Genomic DNA, 19,258 nt, shown 5'->3' on the forward strand with positions numbered 1-19,258 from the left:
CTGGGGGCTACTTTCTGGTGTGTAGATGCCCATCTTCTTTTATCCTCACACAGTGGAGAGCAGAGAAAGAGGAAGCAAGTTCTGAATGCTCACTCTATGCCAGAGACTGTTCTGAGCAAAAGGGTGTTTTGAGACAAAGATGAAGGAAGAGGAAAGGCCAGATCCTGAAAGCATGTATTATGCTATGGAGTTTGGGGTCTTCATCTTCAAGGTCAGAAATCACAATGGAGCAAAATGTGGGCCACATATGGTACAAGGCTATATTTGGTTTTAGCCCTCTGTGTGTGTGTGTGTGTGTGTGTGTGTGTGTGTGTTGTGCACACCTGTGTACACGGGTGTGCTTGTTAAATTAAATTAGTTAACTAGGGACGCCTGGGTGGCTCAGCAGTTAAGCATCTGCTTTTGGCTCAGGGCATGATCCTGGAGTCCCAGGATCGAGTCCCACATTGGGCTCCTGCATGGAGCCTGCTTCTCCCTCTGCCTGTCTCTGCCTCACTCTCTTGTGCTCTCTGTCTCTCATGAATAAATAAATAAAATCTTTTTTAAAAATTAGTTAGCTATATTCAAAATATGGCAGCTTTCGAATGAAATTCCAAATTTTCTACTTCTCTTGAGATACTGAAAGATTTAACAATGCAGGGAGTGATTCCCACCTGAAAACATTCAAAGGCATCTCCGTGTGCCACACTCAGCCCTTTATTTGTTCTGTTTAGATGCTTGTGTTCTACATCCCTGTTTTTTGAGGTGGAAAACCTGAAGCATCTTAATCCAGGAAGCAATACTGTATTTGCATTTTAGAAAGTTGGGGCACCTGGGTGGCTCAATCTGTTAAGCGTCCAACTCTTGATTTTGGCTCAGGTCATGACTTCAGGGTTGTAAGATGGAGCCCTACATCTGGCTCCATGCTGGCCTGAAGCCTACTTAGGATTCCTTCTCTCCCTCTTCCCCTCTCCTCCCTCTCCCTCTCTAAAAAAAAAAAAAAAAAGTACACTATTCTAGAACTAGTGCAAGATAAATCACACAAATATAAGATGCAGCATGCATAAATAAATAACAAATTGCTGAAGAATATATATATTTGGACACTATTTTCACAAAAGCTTTAACATATGTGAAACAATCTCATATTATTGGAGAACACATACGTAAGTAATAAAGGGACGAAACAGTGTATGGGAATACTAGTCTTAATTTTGAAAGACAAGTTGCCCTTCCTGAGGGAGTCTGTGTTTGTTTCCTAGAGCTGCCATAACAAAATACCACACACTGGGTAGCTTAGACAACAAAGATTTATTTTCTCACAGTTCTGGAAGCTAGAAATCTAAGACCAAAGTGCTGGCCATTCCATTTCTGGTGAGAATTCTCCCTGTCTTGTAGACAGCTGCCTTCTCATTGTGTCTTCACATGCTCTTTCCTCTGTGTGTTTGTAGAGGGAAAGAGATCTCCTTAAAAAAAAAAGAAAGAGATCTTCTAAAGTCACTAATCCTGTCATTTCAGAGTCTGACCTAATAACCTCATTTAACTTTTAATTACTTCCATAAAGGTCCTATCTCCAAATACAGTAACATTGGGGGTTAGGGGTTCAACATATGAATGGGATGGGGGATACGTTCAGCCCATAACACTGTCCCATTAAGGGTCACACAGAGTACCCTCTTTGCCCATCAATGAAAATTCACATGTGTGGCATCTGGCTCCCGCTCTCACAGCCATTGAGCTCCATAGAGCTCCAAAGAGACAGCACCGGGGCAAATGAGAGCCAGACAGGTACTGGGCAACTCTGTTGAGGAAGATAATTAAACATGAGCCAAGGAGAGCCTAAGAAGCCAACAGGCAAAATGTCATTATATGCATTCTTTGTGCAAACTTGCTGAGAGGAGCACAAGAAGAAGCACCCAGATGCTTCAGTCAACTTCTCAGAGTTTTCTAAGAAGTGCTCAGAAAGGTGGAAGACCGTGTCTGCTAACGAGAGAGGAAAAGTTGAAGACATGGCTAAGGCAGACAAGGCCCATCATGAAAGAGAAATGAAAACTCTTGAATGTATCTCCCATAAAGGGAAACAAAAAAGAAGTTCAATGATCCCAATGTGCCCAAGAAGCCTCCCTCGGCCTTTTTGTGTTGTTCTGAGTATCACCCAAAAATCAAAGGAGAGCATACCGGCCTATCCATTGGTGATGTTGCAAAGAAACTGGACAGATATGGAATAACACTGCTGCAGATGACAAGCAGCTACTTATGAAAAGAAAGCTCCTAAGCTGAAGGAAAAATACAAAAAGGATATTGCTCCATACCAAGTTAAAGGAAAGCCTAACACAGAAAAAAAAAAAAAAGGGAGTTGTCAAGGCTGAAAAGAGCAAGAAAAAGAAGAGGAAGATGAAGAGGAGGAGAAGGAAGATGAAAATGAAGAAGATGATGAATAAGTAGGTTCTAGTGCAGTTTTTTTTTTTCATGTCTATAAAGCATTTAACCCTCCTATACACAACTCACTCCTTTTAAAGAAGAAAATTGAAATGTAAGGCTGTGTAAGATTTGTTTTTATTTGTTTTTATTTTTTTTAAGATTTTATTTATTCATTCATGAGAGACACAGAGAGAGGCAGAGGGAGAAGCAGGCTCCCTGCAAGAAGCCTGATATGGGACTTGATCCCAGGACCCTGGGATCACGACCTGAGTCCAAGTCAGATGCTCAACCACTGAGCCACCCAGGTGCCCCTAAGATTTGTTTTTAAACTATACAGTGTCTTTTTTTTGTATAGTTAACACACTACCTAATGTGTCTTTAGATAGCCTGTCCTGGTGGTATTTTCAATAGCCACTAACTTTGCCTGGTACAGTATGGGGGTTGTAAATTGGCGTGGAAATTTAAAGCAGGTTCTTATTGGTGCACAGCACAAATTAGTTATATAAGAGGATGGTAGCTTTTCATCTTTGGTTGTCTCTGATGCAGCTTCTACAAAATAATTGTTGTTCTGTTAACTGAATACCACTCTGTAATTGCAAAAAAAAAAAAAAAAAAGCTGCAGCTGTTTTGTTGACATTCTGAATGCTTCTAATGTTTCTGCCCAGGGAAGACTATTAGAGATGCAGTGACCAATGTTTCTATTAGGGGCTAGTCATGTAACCACCGTCTGCTCAGCATGTGCCAAAACTCCAGATACCCAGAAGGAAAGCAGGTGTTCAGCATAAGCCACGTTGTTTGCACAGTCTGAGCACAGTGAGCCACTCTAACCAGTGGGGAACAGTGGGAACACTCCCAAAATCCAGCCAAGGGCTAACTATGCAAGCAGGCCCTTTTAAGTATCACTTCAGGCTTGCTGTGTTAACTCTCTTCTGCACACTTACCAATGACCCCCTCAGCTCTGCTTCATTGCTCTTACTTCCTTATTAAAGATCGCTAAGGGATCCCTGGGTGGCTCAGAGGTACCTGCCTTCTGCCCAGGGTGAGATCCTGGAGTCCCTGGATCGAATCCTGCATTGGGCTCGCGGCATGGAGCCTGCTTCTCTCTCTGCCTATGTCTCTGCCTCTCTCTCTCTCTCTCTGTGCCTCTCATGAATAAATAAATATTTAAAAAAAAAAAAAAGATTGCTGAGATATCCAATGGCTAAGCACTAAAACTGGTACAGTTTTACATAAATTATTGTTTCTAGGATTAAATACCATTATCAATCAAGACCAATCATAGTAGGGACGCCTGGGTGGCTCAGCAGTTAAGCCGCCTGCCTTGGGCCCAGGGCGTGATCCTGGAGTCCCGGGATCGAGTCCTACATCAGGCTCCTGGCATGGAGCCTGCCTCTCTCTCTCCCTGTGTGTCTCTAATGAATATATAAAAAAGAAATAAAGTCTTTAAAAAAAAAAAAAGACCAATCATAGTATACCTTATGACTTAAAAGGCGCTGGAGGTTTATCGATGTCCTTACAGACCATAACATGTTCTCTCCCAAAGTAACTATTGATTACATTCTTCTAAATTAATATGTCATACGTCAAGAGAGGATCCCACCCTCTTCCATCCTTAGTAATTAACCTAGTAGGCAAGCTCTTCAGTCTTATTACCACAGCAAAGACAGTTTGGTGACCACCTTACTCCAACAATGGATGTGGAAACACTTCAAAGCATAATCAAGGATGTTTAAAGTACATATTCTAACCTGCTTGCAACAAAATCCTGGCAAAACTAAAAACAGAAAAGAGAATAGAACCAAAGCTTCTTCTTTAAAAAAAAAAAAGATTTTATTTATTCATTAGAGACACACACAGAGAAAGGCAGAGAAAAAAGCAGGCCCATTCAGGGAGCCCAACGTGGGACTGGATCCCCGGTCTCCAGGATCACACCCTGGCCCGAAGGCAGCACTAAACCGTTGGGCCACCTGGGCTGCCCTGAACAAAGCTTCTTTGAGCACCTCCAAATGCATGGTAAAAAATTGCCCCAACATCGGGAAATGAATGTGTTTTGGTAACTGTGTGTTTATTATCGGAATCAAGTTCTCTCTTTTCAGAGAGCCACAACTTTACCAGCAGCATAGACTTTCCTACTTAAAGAATCTTAACATCCTCTCTCTCCAGGGAAGAAACATTAATTTCATTGAAATTTTCATTAAAAAAAAAAAAGAAATTTTCATTAATGAGTTTTGTAAGGCTCAATACTTCACTGCCCATATCATCCTCAATCCTCAGATAATACAGAAAAGACAAATAGAATTCTCAACTCTAGTTTAATTTTTAGAAACTCTGGAACTTGGCCTAAATTGTTGCCTTTGGTCCTAATGACAATGAAATCAACTGCATAGCTGGCCCATTGACTCTCAACCTATTTAAAGTTAGGCATCTTACCTACCTGTAAATGTCCCTAGTTATACACTTTGCCTTATTACAGGCTGATAGAGCCAGATATTACAAATGACTTACATGATATATTCAGTTAACTTTTTTAAAGTTATGGTCAATTATAATTAATGTAAGATTTACCATTTTAACCATTTTTAAGTTCAGTGGTATTAAGTATATTGATATTGTATAAACCATCACCACCATCACCACCAAAAGTTCTACGATTGCTAGAACTTTTCTCATCTTGCAAAATTGAAATTCCATTTTCATTAAACTGCCCCTTTTCCTCTTCCCCTAAACCCCAGCCACCATTATTCTACTATCTGTCTCTATGAATTTAACTATGCGAGGTAGCTCATGTAAATGGAATCAATGCACAATTTTATCAACAGATATGAGTTGCTTATCTAAAACATCCTTCAAGGGGATCACTGGGTGGCTCAGCAGTTTAGCACCTGCCTTTGGCCCAGGGTGCAATCCTGGAGTCCCGGGATCGAGTCCTGTATCAGGCTCCCGGCATGGAGCCTGCTTCTCCCTCTGCCTGTATCTCTGCCTCTCTCTCTCTATGTCTATCATGAATAAATAAATAAAAATATTTTAATAAATAAATAAATAATCCTTCAAAACAACCCTATTCACCATTTAAAACCCAGAGGAAAAAATTTTAAAAATAAATAAATAAATAAATAAATAAATAAATAAATAAAACCCAGAGGAGGGCAACTGCGTGGCTCAGTTGGTTGGGCATCTGCCTTTGGCTCTGGTCATAAACCCATGAGTCCCTGCATAGGGCACCCTCCTCAGCGGGGAGCCTGCTTCTTCTCCTCCCTCTGCCCTCCCACTCCCTGCTCCCCACCACCTGGCTCATGCTCCCTGCTCACTCTCTCTGTCTTGCTCTCCCTCTCAAATAAGTAAATAATATCTTTTAAAGAATAAAAATAAAATAAAACCCAGAGGTGTCATCTTAAAAAGACATGAGAAAAACACTGCCCTTGAGCTCAGTAGAAATTGTGCCTTACAGGCACTATTCTTAATAACTAACACAGCACCTACACCCTAGTATGTTGATCCTTGCTTCCTGTGTGTTAATGAAGGAGAAAGACGCCCTCCTTGACTCAGAAAGACTGTTCCTGCTATAGACCTCAACCGGAGAATTCTTAGGAGTCCTCCAGAAGCCAAAAACTGCAAGAAAACAGCTTCCACTCTAGACTATCAGAAAAAACTAATGACTGCACAAAGGCAACCACCCAAGACCCAGAGAACATGGGAAGTGAGGGTACTGGCACCACACATGGTCACGCTTCAATCTGTATGCATGTTTTAATTTTCCTAGGTATTTTCCTTTACCTCTTTGGGTTTAAGGTTCTGAATTGTTGACAGCTTGTTACCTCTTAACTATGGTACCTAGAAGCAATGGTTTGCTGGAGCCAAATAGAATCAGCTAAGGGGAATCAATTGTTGAGTTGTCAGGAGCCTCGCTGGTTAAATTCTTGAAAGAAATCAGCCTGTGGAAACATTTATGCCATGGAAAACAGAAAACTACATACCAGGGCCTCCCCGACTCCTGCTCTCCCAGAGAATCTATCGTTAAATATTTACCAGCACACCACTTCCTAGAAGGTCCCTGTCCTTTAATATTGTCCTTTGCATCCTTAGTCACTCCCACACATATGTCCAACTGATGACAGTTTGCTGATGATATGGCTAACATACACTGTCAAACTGCTGAATTTGTATTCACTTTCCTTTGGGAGACCACCCAGCTTCATTTGGGACCATTCCTTCAGTCTGGGTTGGTTCCCTAGGTAACTGGATGCAGTCATGAAGCAACTTTTTGGATGGCAAACACCTCATAGGCCAGGCAACCAGGAATCTGAAACTCCTTATCACATTGTACTGGAAAGGAAGAGTCCTATATTCACTTATAAATCTTCCAGGAGTGCTAGTCTTTGCAAGGAAACTTTCACAGCCACAGATCTTTACAAAGTTGGAAACAGATGGTGTACACTCAGGGGTCATCCCATCTCTGCACACCTTACAAGATGGCACGCCATGAAGGCTCAACCTGGAGCTCTCACTTTAGATCTAGCTCCTGATTTCTCCACTCTAAATTCAGTCACTGATGCTGCACTCATCTTGATGAGTGACACAATCGCTCAAAGTGCCACAGGACATCTTTGCCCACAAAAATTGGGGGCTGCACTGAAAACTAGCTGCCAGTTCCTTTCAGACCTTGTTTGGCTCAAGGCAAGATGTTCCTTACTAGAGAGAGATGAGAAGATATAGAGTATTTCTCAATCTTGTCTGAGAAGGGCAAGCACCACTGCTTGTCAGTACAAGCCCAGACAACTCAGCATTGCCCTGTTTCATTCCTGCCAACAGAAAACTAAAACTACCCACACATGTGGAGTGATCCAAACTCTTCACTTTTGGCACAAGCTGCTCTCACTCTGAGCACTTACATTCTTTCTTAAAGCAGACACTGAGGGAGGCCTGGGTGGTTGAGCGTCTGTCTTTGGCTCAGGGCATGATCCTGGAGTCCCAGGATTGAGTCCCACCACATCGGGTTTCCTGCATGGAGCCTGCTTCTCCCTGTGCCTATGTCTCTGCCTCTCTCTCTCCCTCTATGTCTTTCATGAATAAATTAATAAAATCTTAAAAAAAAAAAAAAAAGGAAAAAAAGCAGACCCTGAGTATTTTGTCTTAAAAAGAATGCTTCATTTCAGGCTGGGCTACTTTTCAGGCTGAGGAACTTCATGTGCTGAACGGTGATAGTTTAAGCTCCTGTGAAATGCCAGGCTTAATTCCACTAATTATTTGTGCAATTATTCATTTAATGTATGTATCTCCCATAAATTCTATTGCAGTAGGGTCTCTACCTTGATTATTTACTGTTGTATCTCCTATGCCTGGCTCACATACTAGGCACTATATATAATGAGTTGATATTGACAATTCTGACTCAAAGTTATCATCACAGAGATTTTCCTTTTTTTATTTATTTTTTAATAATATTTTATTCATTTATTCATGAGAGACACAGAGAGACAGAGAGGCAGAGACACAGGCAGAGGGAGAAGCAGGCTCCATGCAGGGAGCCCGCCATGGGACTTGATCCTGGGTCTCCAGGAGCAAGCCCTGGGCCGAAGGCTGCGCTAAACCACTGAGCCATCTGGACTGCCCTACTATTATCTTTTTAAGTAGGTTCCAAGCCAGCACAGAGCCCCAACACACGGCTTAAACTCACAATCCTGAGATTAAGATTGAGTTGAGATCAAGAGTCAGCTGCTTAACCAACTGAGCCACCCAGGTACCCCCAAAATAAAGTCTTTCTTTAAAAAAAGAATACCTGTTTATCCCTAAGATTACCAACATAGTGTGATGTCAAGCTTTGGGACTTCTTGCAGTCTAGAAGTGGAAAGAGTGTGAGATTTTACCTTCCTTGCATGATAACAAGATAGCCTTAGTGAGTGTTGCCAGAAAACCTTAGACTCTTAGGTCAAAAACAGGAGAATCTATTATTTATGGTAGAGCAGGAGCCTGAGCTGCATGTTGGCATTGTTTCATCTTGCCCCTCAAGTCCCATGGGGATGATGAGGAGCAGCCTAGGTAGATGCTGTGCCCAGGTAAGTGTGTATCATACCAGAGGAACAGTGAGCCTAGGAAACCACCAAACTTATATAAGGGAGCTGCTAAAAAACCCACCCAATCTTAACTCCCAAGGAAGATATTATTATCCTAGTCAGAAAACAAATCTGCCCTCCATTGCATTTGCATTGCTTTCATGAAGAATGATGCTGAGCACTTTTTCAAATGTTTCAAAAGCAATTGCCTTTCATTTCCTGTGAACCATCTCAACATTTCTGGCAATTTTCTTTTTTTTTTTTTTTTATTTTTTTTTTTTTTTATTTATGATAGTCATACAGAGAGAGAGAGGCAGAGACACAGGCAGAGGGAGAAGCAGGCTCCATACACTGGGAGCCCGACGTGGGATTCGATCCCGGGTCTCCAGGATCGCGCCCTGGGCCAAAGGCAGGCGCCAAACCGCTGCGCCACCCAGGGATCCCTTGTTTTTGTTTTTTAATAATACAACTGTTAAAAGAAAAAGACAAAGACAAAAACCTGGTAGGAAAATTGCCAGAGGGGATCCCTGGGTGGCGCAGCGGTTTGGCGCCTGCCTTTGGCCCAGGGCGCGATCCTGGAGACCCGGGATCGAATCCCACATCAGGCTCCCCGTGCATGGAGCCTGCTTCTCCCTCCGCCTGTGTCTCTGCCTCTCTCTCTCTCTCTCTCTCTCTCTCTCTCTCTCTATGACTATCATAAATAAATAAAAATTTAAAAAAACAAAAACAAAAACAGTTGTATTATACTATAATTTACATAGCATGATGCTCACCCATTTAAAGAGTACCATTCAAGGGCACCTGGGTGGCTCAGTTGGTTAAGTATCTGCCTTCAGCTCAGGTCATGATCTCAGGGTCCTCAGATCGAGTCCCACATCAGGCTCCCCATCAGCTGGAAGTCTGCTTCTCCCTTTCCTCCCCAACCAACCCCCCCCCCACCTGTGCTCTCTCTCTCTCACTCTCTCAAATAAAATCTTTTTAAAAAAATATTTTATTTATTTATTCATGAGAGACACACACAGAGAGAGACAGAGACAGGCAGAGGGAGAAGCAGGCTCCGTGCAGGGAACCCGATGTGGGACTCAATCCCAGGACCCCGGGATCATGCCCTGAGCCGAAGGCAGACGTTTAACTGCTGAGCCACCCAGGTGTCCCATCAAAAAAATAAAATCTTTAAAAAAATAAATAAAGAGTACCATTCAATCAGTAGTATATTTACAGATATACAACCATCACCATAATACAACTTTGGAACATCTTTAATACCCCCTAAAAATTCTCTTATCCACTAGTAGTCATCCCTCATCCTGAACCCCCACCCCTGCCCCATCCAGTTCTAGGTGACCATGAATCTATTCTCCATATCTATGGATTTACCTACTCTATACAGGTATAGGTTTCATATAAATGGTATCACACAGTATGTGATCTTTTGTGACTGGCTTCTTTGGCTTAGCATGCTTTTGAGGTTCATCCATGTTGTAGCATCTATCAATACTCTTCTTTATTCTTTATGTATTTTTTGAAGATTTTATTTATTTATTTAAGAGACAGAGAGAGAGCGCATGAATGGGTGGATGGGAAGAAGGAGAGGAAGAAGCAGACTCCCTATGAGCAGGGAGCCTAATATGACTCCATCTTAGGACTCTGGGATCATGACCTGAGCAGAAGGCAGAGGCTTGACCAACTGAGCCACCCAGGCACCCCCTTTGTTACCTATTGATAGAAATTAACTATTTTGTGTAATTTAAACTGAAAATATTTTCTGCCAGTTTTCCATTTTTCTTTTCACTTTTATTATGATGATTTTGCCAAGTAAAAGTTTTTATCTTTCTATGTGTATGTATATTTAGATAGATACATAAGATATTAGATAGATAGAGATAGGCTTTAATGTACCAATCTCTCTCCATGGCTTCTAGAATTTCAATTATAATAGAATGGCTTTCCTCATGTCCATGTAATAAAGAAATTGACATTTTATTCTTGAATGTATCTTTTCTTTTTTTTATATATTGAAATAACTGATCTATTTGGAGTATATTTTAATGTAAAGTAAGGGACATAAATCTAGATATGCATTTTTTCAAATGACTCTCCAGTTGTACTAATACCTGTTTTTTTTTAAAGTTAATCTTCCCCTCGATGATTTAAGATGATTCCTTTGTCAAATGCTAAATCTCCACATACACTTGAAATTGTTTCCATTGGTTTCTCTGTTAGCAGGCATCAACACCACATTGTTTTAATTATAGGGTCTCTACCATAATTTTTAATATGTGGTAAAACAAAACTCTCTAATTGCTCTTCCTTTTGAAGACATTCATGAGTATTCTTATTTATTTTTCCATATGAAGTTTAGGATCCAATGCCAGGAAAAATTCTGCTGGCATCTTTTTGGGGAATTATCCTAAGTTTATACATTAACTTGGAAAGACTTAAAATATTTATGATGCTAATTGGTCCTATCCAAGAACAAGGAATGTGTTTCTATTTTTGTTTAATCATACTTTTGTGATTTTTCAGGACTCTTTCAAAATCTTCCTCATATAGGCCTGATCCATAATCTCTTAAAACACAGAGTTTCCCATTATCTATGTAACTAGATCAACAGAGTATGGTCAACCATAGTAGCAGCTCTTCTCTTTGAGGAGAGATTAGGAAGTGAGCTGAGAGAGAGGGAAACAGAAGAGCTAATATCTTCTATGTTCTACTCTCTCTGAGTTTTGTTCTGTTAGCCCCACTGAGGATTTTACTTACATGTATGTTGGTAGTTATGCTACTATATAGCACTCATTGAAACACTGTCTTTCGTAAGCTTTACTAGACAGTATGGCTGAGTATAATGTGGGATGGGAAAAAGACTAGAGATTGAATATAGGAACCTAGTATATAACAGGGCTTTGGACTTAAGTTATTCCATTTTTTATTCAAGTCAAGGCTTGTAATGGAACACCTCATCTGCCCAATGAGTTGACTCTGAAAGAGTCAGAGGGGAAATAACAATTATCAGGAAAGTGGTTTCACAAAGGTGAAAGCAGGACTTCCTTGGTACTCTGTTAGATACCTCTGCTGCGGGAGATAGCTATACTCCAGGTTAACTCGAGGCTTGGAATAACAGAGTATATAAACCAAATGGAATAACATAGTATATAAATAAAGGAAGTATAGGAGAAGAGGAAACGCTTATTTCTTTTTTCAAACCCTTCCAGTTTCTCTTCAGCTCAGAGAACAAAGAGACTATGTAGGACCAGCAGCAATCTTATGTTAATAATGCTCAGCCATCTCTCTGTTGGCACCATCATCTAAGCCTCTTCTGGGACTCTTGAGTTACCACAGATTAGCAAAATATTAGCAAAATAAAAAATAAATTAGCAAAATTACCACAGTTCCTCTTCCAAAATTTAACCTAGTACCCTTATTCTTAAAATGTATCCATATAATAGGGTACTATACCTATAAAAGAAATAAGGAAAATCTCTATATACAACAATGGAGTGATTAACAGGCTATATTGTTGAGAGAAAGAAATCAAGACAGAGGTGCATGGCTGATTGGTTGGTAGAGCCTGCAACTCTTACATCTGGAGGTTTTGAGTACAAGCCCCACATTAGGTATAGAGCCTTCTTTTTTAAAAAAAAAAAAATTTTGGGGATCCCTGGGTGGCGCAGCCGTTTGGCACCTGCCTTTGGCCTAGGGCGCGATCCTGGAGACCCAGGATCGGGTCCCACGTCGGGCTCCCGGTGCATGGAGCCTGTTTCTCCCTCTGCCTGTGTGTCTGCCTCTCTCTCCCTCTGTGTGTGACTATCATAAATAAATAAAAATTAAAAAAAAATAAAAAATAAAAATAAAAAATAAAAAAGAGATTTTATTTATTTATTAATGAGAGACAGAGAGAGAGAGAGGCAGAGACAAAGAGATAGAAGCAGGCTCCATGCAGGGAGCCTGATGTGGGACTTAATCCTGGGACTCCAGGATCACTCCCTGGGCCAAAGGCAGTTGCTAAACCACTGAGCCACCGAGGAATCCCCCTATAGAGCCTTCTTTAAAAAAAAAAAGAGGGGTGCCTATGTGGCTCAGTGGTTGAGAGTCTACCTTTGGCTCAGGGCATGATCCTGGGGTCCTGTGATCAAGTCCTATATCGAGCTCTCCACAGGGAGCCTGCTTCTCCCTCTGCCTATGTCTTTGTCTCTCTTTCTGTGTCTCTCACAAATAAATAAATAAAATATTTAAAATAAATAAATGAATAAATGATTTTTAAAAAGGAATAAATCAAGGTAGAATGTATAGTATGCTACCATTTATCTAAGAAAGGAGGACTATCTATAAATACATAGATAATGCTTATATTAAAAACAATGGAGATAATCCATAGCCCTTGCCTCCATTCCTGCTGTCAGTCTGACCTGCTCATGTCCAGAGAGCCAGTAGCTCTACTGTGCCATATGTGGCATTTGTGCCCCTTTTGGCAGTGACAATTGACTCTCCGATCAGCGTTAGAGTGCTTTGAAATCACACACAGAGGTCCAGATTCATCTCATCTTCAGAATGTCAACAGGTACATGAACTGCTGCTTTGGATTTTACTGGTTGGCAGTGGTTGACCAAATGTTTGGAATGCAGCCAATTTAGGCAAAGAAACATCCTTACTTGTGGCTCTGTTACAATGGTGAAATCTATAACCACAAGGAGATGAAACACATCTCCTTTTGAATTTAATTACCCTTTAATTCTCCTTTTGAATTTATTTTGAATTTAATTACTATATCAAAATTAATGGTGAGATCATCCCTCATTGTTATGACAAAGGAGGAACAGAGCAAATAATCTGTATGTTGGATGGGGTGCTTGCATTTATTTTATAAATATTTTACACCAATTAGAAAGTGTTCCTGGGCACAGACACCTGTCGAGTCAGGCCTTTGTATAAAGCCATGACAGAAGATCAATTTTTTGACTGTATATTTAGAAACTAAAGGTCTTGTTAACCTGAAGTACATCACAACTTCTTTATCAAAATGGAGCATTTCTGGATACCTGCATGGCTCAGTCAGTTGCGTGTCTGCCTTCAGCTCAGGTCATGATCCCAGGGTCCAGAGATCAAGCCCCACATTGGGCTCCCTGCTCAGTGGGAGCCTGCTTCTCCTTTTCCCTCTGCAGCTCCTCCTGCTTGTGCATGCTCTTTCTCTCTCTGTCAAATAAATAAGTAAAATGTTTATTTATTTATTTTAAAATATTTTATTTATTTATTCATGAGAGACGCACAGAGAGAGGCAGAGACACAGGCAGAGGGAGAAGCAGGCTCCCTGCAAGGAGCCTGATGTGGGACTTGATCCCAGGACTCCGGGATCACGACCTGAGCCAAAGGCAGACCCCAACCACTGAGCTACCCAGGTGCCTCTACAATCTTTTTTTAAAACATAGAGCCTTAAAAAAAAAATAGAGCCTTTTCAAAAAAAATAGTGGAGCTTTTCTTTTAGGACACTATCAAATTTTGGACTTAAAGTCAAGTGACAAAGTTGCATCAGTGAAAATGGTTAAATATCATCACTGTAGAGATGAATATCTGCGTGCCCTCTACAGCAGTGTAGACTCCCCTACTCCCAGGTATTGACAAAGAACTTGTAGAGAAAAGGTGAGTAGAATTAGAGACAGCAAGTATAGACAATTTTTTTTTTGAGATTTTATTTCTTTGACACACACAGAGAGAGAGAGAGAGACAGAGACAGAGACAGAGACAGAGAGAACAAGCAGGAAGAATAGCAGAGGAAGAGGAAGAAGAAGCAGGCTCCTTGCAGAGCAGGGAGCTTGATATGGGGCTCTATCCCGGCACTCTGGGATCATGACCTAAGCGGGAGGCATATACCTAACTGACTGAGCCACCCAGGCACCCCAAGTATAGACAACTCTTTTAAGAACTTTTGCTATAAAGGAGAGAGATAGATGCAAGATGAGAGATAGTACAGTGTCTGTGGATTTGCACATGTTATCAATGGTCCAGCAGAGAGGACAAACTGATGATGCATGAGACAAGAGGAACAATCCTTAAAACTGAAACTCAAGGCAAACCTGTTATAATTCCGCTGTGGTAAAGTAATTAATGTTTGCCTGGGGAAGCAGATTTATTCATGTTCTTTTTATGTTCTTTTTCCTCTTCATGTACATGCCTACTTTTGGATCCTCTTTCTTTTTTTTTTTTTTTCTTTTTTTTTTCAGATCCTTTTTAACAATGCTATTAAGAAATGTTACAGGGCAGCCCGGGTGGCTCAGCAGTTTAGTGCCACCTTGGCCCAGGGCCTGACCTGGAGACCTGGGATTGAGTCCTATGTCAGGTTCCCTGCATGGAGCCTGCTTCTCCCTCTGCCTGTGTCTCTGCCTCTCTCTCAATCTCTCTCTCTCTCTCAATCACATGAATAAATAAATAATATTAAAAAAAGAAAGAAAGAGGGATCCCTGGGTGGCGCAGCGGTTTGGCGCCTGCCTTTGGCCCAGGGCGCGATCCTGGAGACCCGGGATCGAATCCCACGTCGGGCTCCCAGTGCATGGAGCCTGCTTCTCCCTCTGCCTGTGTCTCTGCCTCTCTCTATCTCTCTGTGACTATCATAAATAAATAAAAATTAAAAAAAAAAGATTTAAAAAAAAAGAAACAAACAAACAAACAAACATTACATGATAGACAGAAGGACTGGATGCCTTTTATCATGGGGCTTGGATTCCAGCTTGGTTGCTGTCACCCTGTTGAAGTAGCTAAAAGAAGCTCTGGTACTGGGGATCCCTGGGTGGCTCAGCGGTTTAGGGCTTGCCTTCAGCTCAGGGAGTGATCCTGGAGTCCCAGGATTGAGTCCCACATCCAGCTCCCTGCATGGAGCCTGCTTCTCCCTCTGCCTGTGCTTCTGCCCCTCTGTGCCTCTCATGAATAAAAGATAAAATCTTAAAAAAAAAAAAAAAAGTAAGCTTTGGTACAGTATGTTCTCCAATCATTTGCAACTGGCATGGAAGACAGTCCCCATTTACTGGCTGCTGAAAAGGTAGCAAATCACTTTGGGAATGAACATCATGAAGTCTTTTTTAACTCTGAGGAAAGCATTCAGATACTGAATGAAGTCATATTTTCCTTAGAAACTTATGACCTTACAACCGTTCACACTTCAGTAGATATGTATTTAACTTCCAAGTACATGTGGAAGAACACAGCATGGTGATCTCTGGAGAAGGTTCAGATATACTTCTATAGAGTTACACATATTCTCACGGAAACTTATTTTTCTGTTGTTTTTTTTAAAGATAGATTTATTTATTTATTTATTTATTCATTCATTCATTCATTCATTCATTCATGAGAGACAGAGAGGCAGAGACATAGAGAGAGAAGCAGGTTCCTCACAGGGAGCCCAAAACAGGACTCGATCCCCGGACCTAGGATCACGCCCTGAACTGAAGGCAGACGCTCAACTACTGAGCTACCCAGGCATTCTGAAAACTTCTTTTTCTAAAAAATCCAACTTGGGCGAGAAACTTCTGAAGGAACTGTTTGTTTGATGTTGTTCTCCACATAGATCAAACTATTGCTACCTATGGACTTGAAATGAGAGTCCCTTTCTTGGATCATTGATTTTCTTCCTATTATTTGTCTCTGCTACCAGCAATGAAAATTCCAAAGAATGGGATAGAAAAACATCTCCTGAGAGATGATATTCAAAGACTCTAATCTAATCCTTTAAAAGAGTCTCTGGTGACCAACAGAGCCTTCAGTGATGGGGTAACCTCAGTCAATAATTTCTGGTTTAAAATTTTACAGGAATAGGGGCACCTGGCTGGTTCAGACTGTGAGCATATGACTTTTGATCTCGGGGTTGTGAGTTCAAGCCCCATGTTGGGTTTATTTTACTTAAAAATAAAATATTTACAAAAAGATTTTACAGGAATATATTGACAGCAGGTTGATGATGCTATGATGGTAACTTCAAGACAAAAATTTCCTTCAGTACTCCTCAAATTTACAAAGATGATTATTACCATTAATCTTTGATTTTTTTTTTTTATTTATTTATAATAGTCACACAGAGAGAGAGAGAGAGAGAGGCAGAGACACAGGCAAAGGGAGAAGCAGGCTCCATGCACTGGGAGCCTGGCGTGGGATTTGATCCCGGGACTCCAGGATCGCACCCTGGGCCAAAGGCAGGCACCAAACCACTGCGCCACCCAGGGATCCCCAATCTTTGAATGCTGCTACCCAGACCAGGCTGACCTGCTGACCAGTTATTGGATGCTCAAGTGGATCAATGCCACTGATCCCTTACAAGCTACCAAAGCTGAGGCACTCTCTAAAGTACAGATCAAAAGTAAAAGTTCCTTCTGTCAAGGGTGGTGAGACTCGGGGCAGGTGGGGACATCCACCCATACATACTTGAGCATGAAAAAAAAAGTCTCAAATCTAAAAAACAAAGGGAAAATAAATCATAAAAATTTTTAAAAGTTGTTACTAATGAGGTTGGAGGAAGAACAGGATAGAGATGACAGTGATAAAAGCCAGACATGTTTTGTATACTTGAATTTGAAACCACGTAAATACTTTACATAGGCCTAAAACAAGATGAAATTTTAGCAACTTCTAAATATCAAAAGGAAAATGAAGCAAATGAACTCACTAAGAATCCTTAATGACCTAACTACTAAATCCGATGCCTTGCTTGAGGGCACGTTCCACTTAACCTGTCTATATAATTTGACATTGTTGATCACTGACTCTTTTTTTTTTTTTTTTTTTAAGATTTTACCCATTTATTCATGAGAGACAAAGAGAGAGAGAGAGAGGCAGAGACACAGGCAGTGGGAGAAGCAGGCTCCGTGCAAGGAGCCCGATGCAGGACTTGATCCCGGATCCCAGGATCATACCCTGAGCCAAAAGTAAACGCTCAACCGCTGAGCCACTCAGTCATCCCCATTGACTCAACATTAAAATTCTCTCCCTTGGGATCCCTGGGAGATCCCAGGGAATTTAAAAAAAAATTTTTTTTTAAATTTTAAAAAATTTTTTAAAAATTTTTTAAAAAAAATTTTTTTAAAAAAAATTTTAAAAAAATTCTCTCCCTCCTTGGCTTTTCTGAGACCACTCTTTCCTGGTTTACTTGATAAATCTCTGATTTCACTTCTTAGTATCCTTCACAGGGCCATCTTCTACCTATGCCTTTATTTATTTTTTATTTTTTTAAAAGTTTTTTTTCCATGCACCAGGAGCCCGACGTGGGATTCGATCCCGGATTTTTTATTTTTTTAAAAGTTTTTTTTTCCATGCACCAGGAGCCCGATGTGGGATTCGATCCCGGGTCTCCAGGATCGCGCCCTGGGCCAAAGGCAGGCGCTAAACTGCTGCACCACCCAGGGATCCCTACCTATGCCTTTAATATAAGTAGTTCCCATTCTTTTTTTTTTTTTCTTTTTTAAGATTTTATTTTTAAGAAATCTCTGCACCCAACATGGGGCTCAAACTCACAACTGTGAGATCAAGAGTCTCATGCTCTACTGACTGAGCCAGCAAGGTGCCTAACCCCACCTTTTTAAGTAGGCTCCATGCCCAACATGGGATTTGAACTCACAATCCTGAGATCAAGAGCTACATGCGGGGATCCCTGGGTGGCTCAGTGGTTTAGCGCCTGCCTTTGGCCCAGGGTGCGATCCTGGAGTCCCGGGATCGAGTACCGCGTCGGGCCCCCAGCATGGAGCCTGCTTCTCCCACTGCCTGTGTCTCTGCCTCTCTCTCTCTGTGTCTCTCATGAATAAAAGCCTGCTTCTCCCTCCTCCTGTGTCTCTGCCTGCCTCTCTCTCTCTCTCTCTCTCTCTCTATCATAAATAAATAAATAAGTCTTAAAAAAAAAAAGGAGCTACATGCTCTTGGGGTGCCTGGGTGGCTCAGTCAATTAGGCACCTGACTCTTGGTTTCAAATGAGGTCATATTCTTGGGGTCATGAGACCCAACCCCATATTGAGCCCCTAGTAGAGTTCCACACTCAGAACAGAGTCTGCTTGTCCCTTTCCCTCTGCTCCTCTCCGCTCGAGCTCACTCATGCTCTCTAATAAATAAAATCTAAAAAAAAACAAAAACAAAAACAAAAAAAAACTGCATGTTCTAGGTAGTTCTCATTTCCTCTTTCTTTCTTTCTTTTTCTTTTTTTTTTTTTAAGTAATTTCTACACCCAATGCAGGGCTCAAACTTAAAACCTGCATATCAAGAGTTGCACACTCCACCAACTGAGCCAGCCAGGTGCCCCTAGATAGTTCCATTCTTAATTTACTTTTTTTAAAACATTTGCACAGGAACTAGGAGATAGTTCATTTTTTTTAAATGATTTTATCCATTTATTCACGAGAGACACAGAGAGAGAGAGAGAGAGAGAGAGAGAGTCAGAGACAAGGCAGAGGGAGAAGCAGGCTCCTGCAGGGAGCCCGATGTGGGACTCCATCCTGGAACTCTAGGATCACGCCCTGAGCCCAAGGCAGACGCTCAACCACTGAGCCACCCAGGAGTCCCTTAATTTACTCTTTTTAATCTACTGATCACTCCCAGCAGTAAAACTATATACTCCCCTGACTACTATTAGTTATATTTACATTAATATGTGATTATAAGAAAATTAAAATCAATATATGTTGCTGTATTATAGGGAAATATTGCCATGGGAAGGAAAAAATGAACCAATCTCAAGGGAACTGCTCTACAATAGTTTCTTTGAATAAGTTATTTTGCATATCTTACTGTTGTTCAAAACCTACATTAGCTGTTATCTATTCTATAAAACCTTATTAGATTTC

At 41.0% G+C, this 19,258-nt stretch overlaps 2 pseudogenes; both read left to right on the top strand.

Annotated features, from left to right (window-relative positions):
- The first annotated feature begins 1,802 nt into the window (after nucleotides 1-1,802).
- Nucleotides 1,803-2,420, top strand: LOC121477125 (annotated as a pseudogene).
- Nucleotides 2,421-6,879: 4,459 nt separating this feature from the next.
- On the top strand, nucleotides 6,880-16,253 carry LOC121476747 (annotated as a pseudogene).
- Nucleotides 16,254-19,258: the final 3,005 nt, after the last annotated feature.

This window comes from Vulpes lagopus, chromosome 16 (assembly GCF_018345385.1).
Source record: "Vulpes lagopus strain Blue_001 chromosome 16, ASM1834538v1, whole genome shotgun sequence".
NCBI lineage: Eukaryota > Metazoa > Chordata > Mammalia > Carnivora > Canidae > Vulpes > Vulpes lagopus.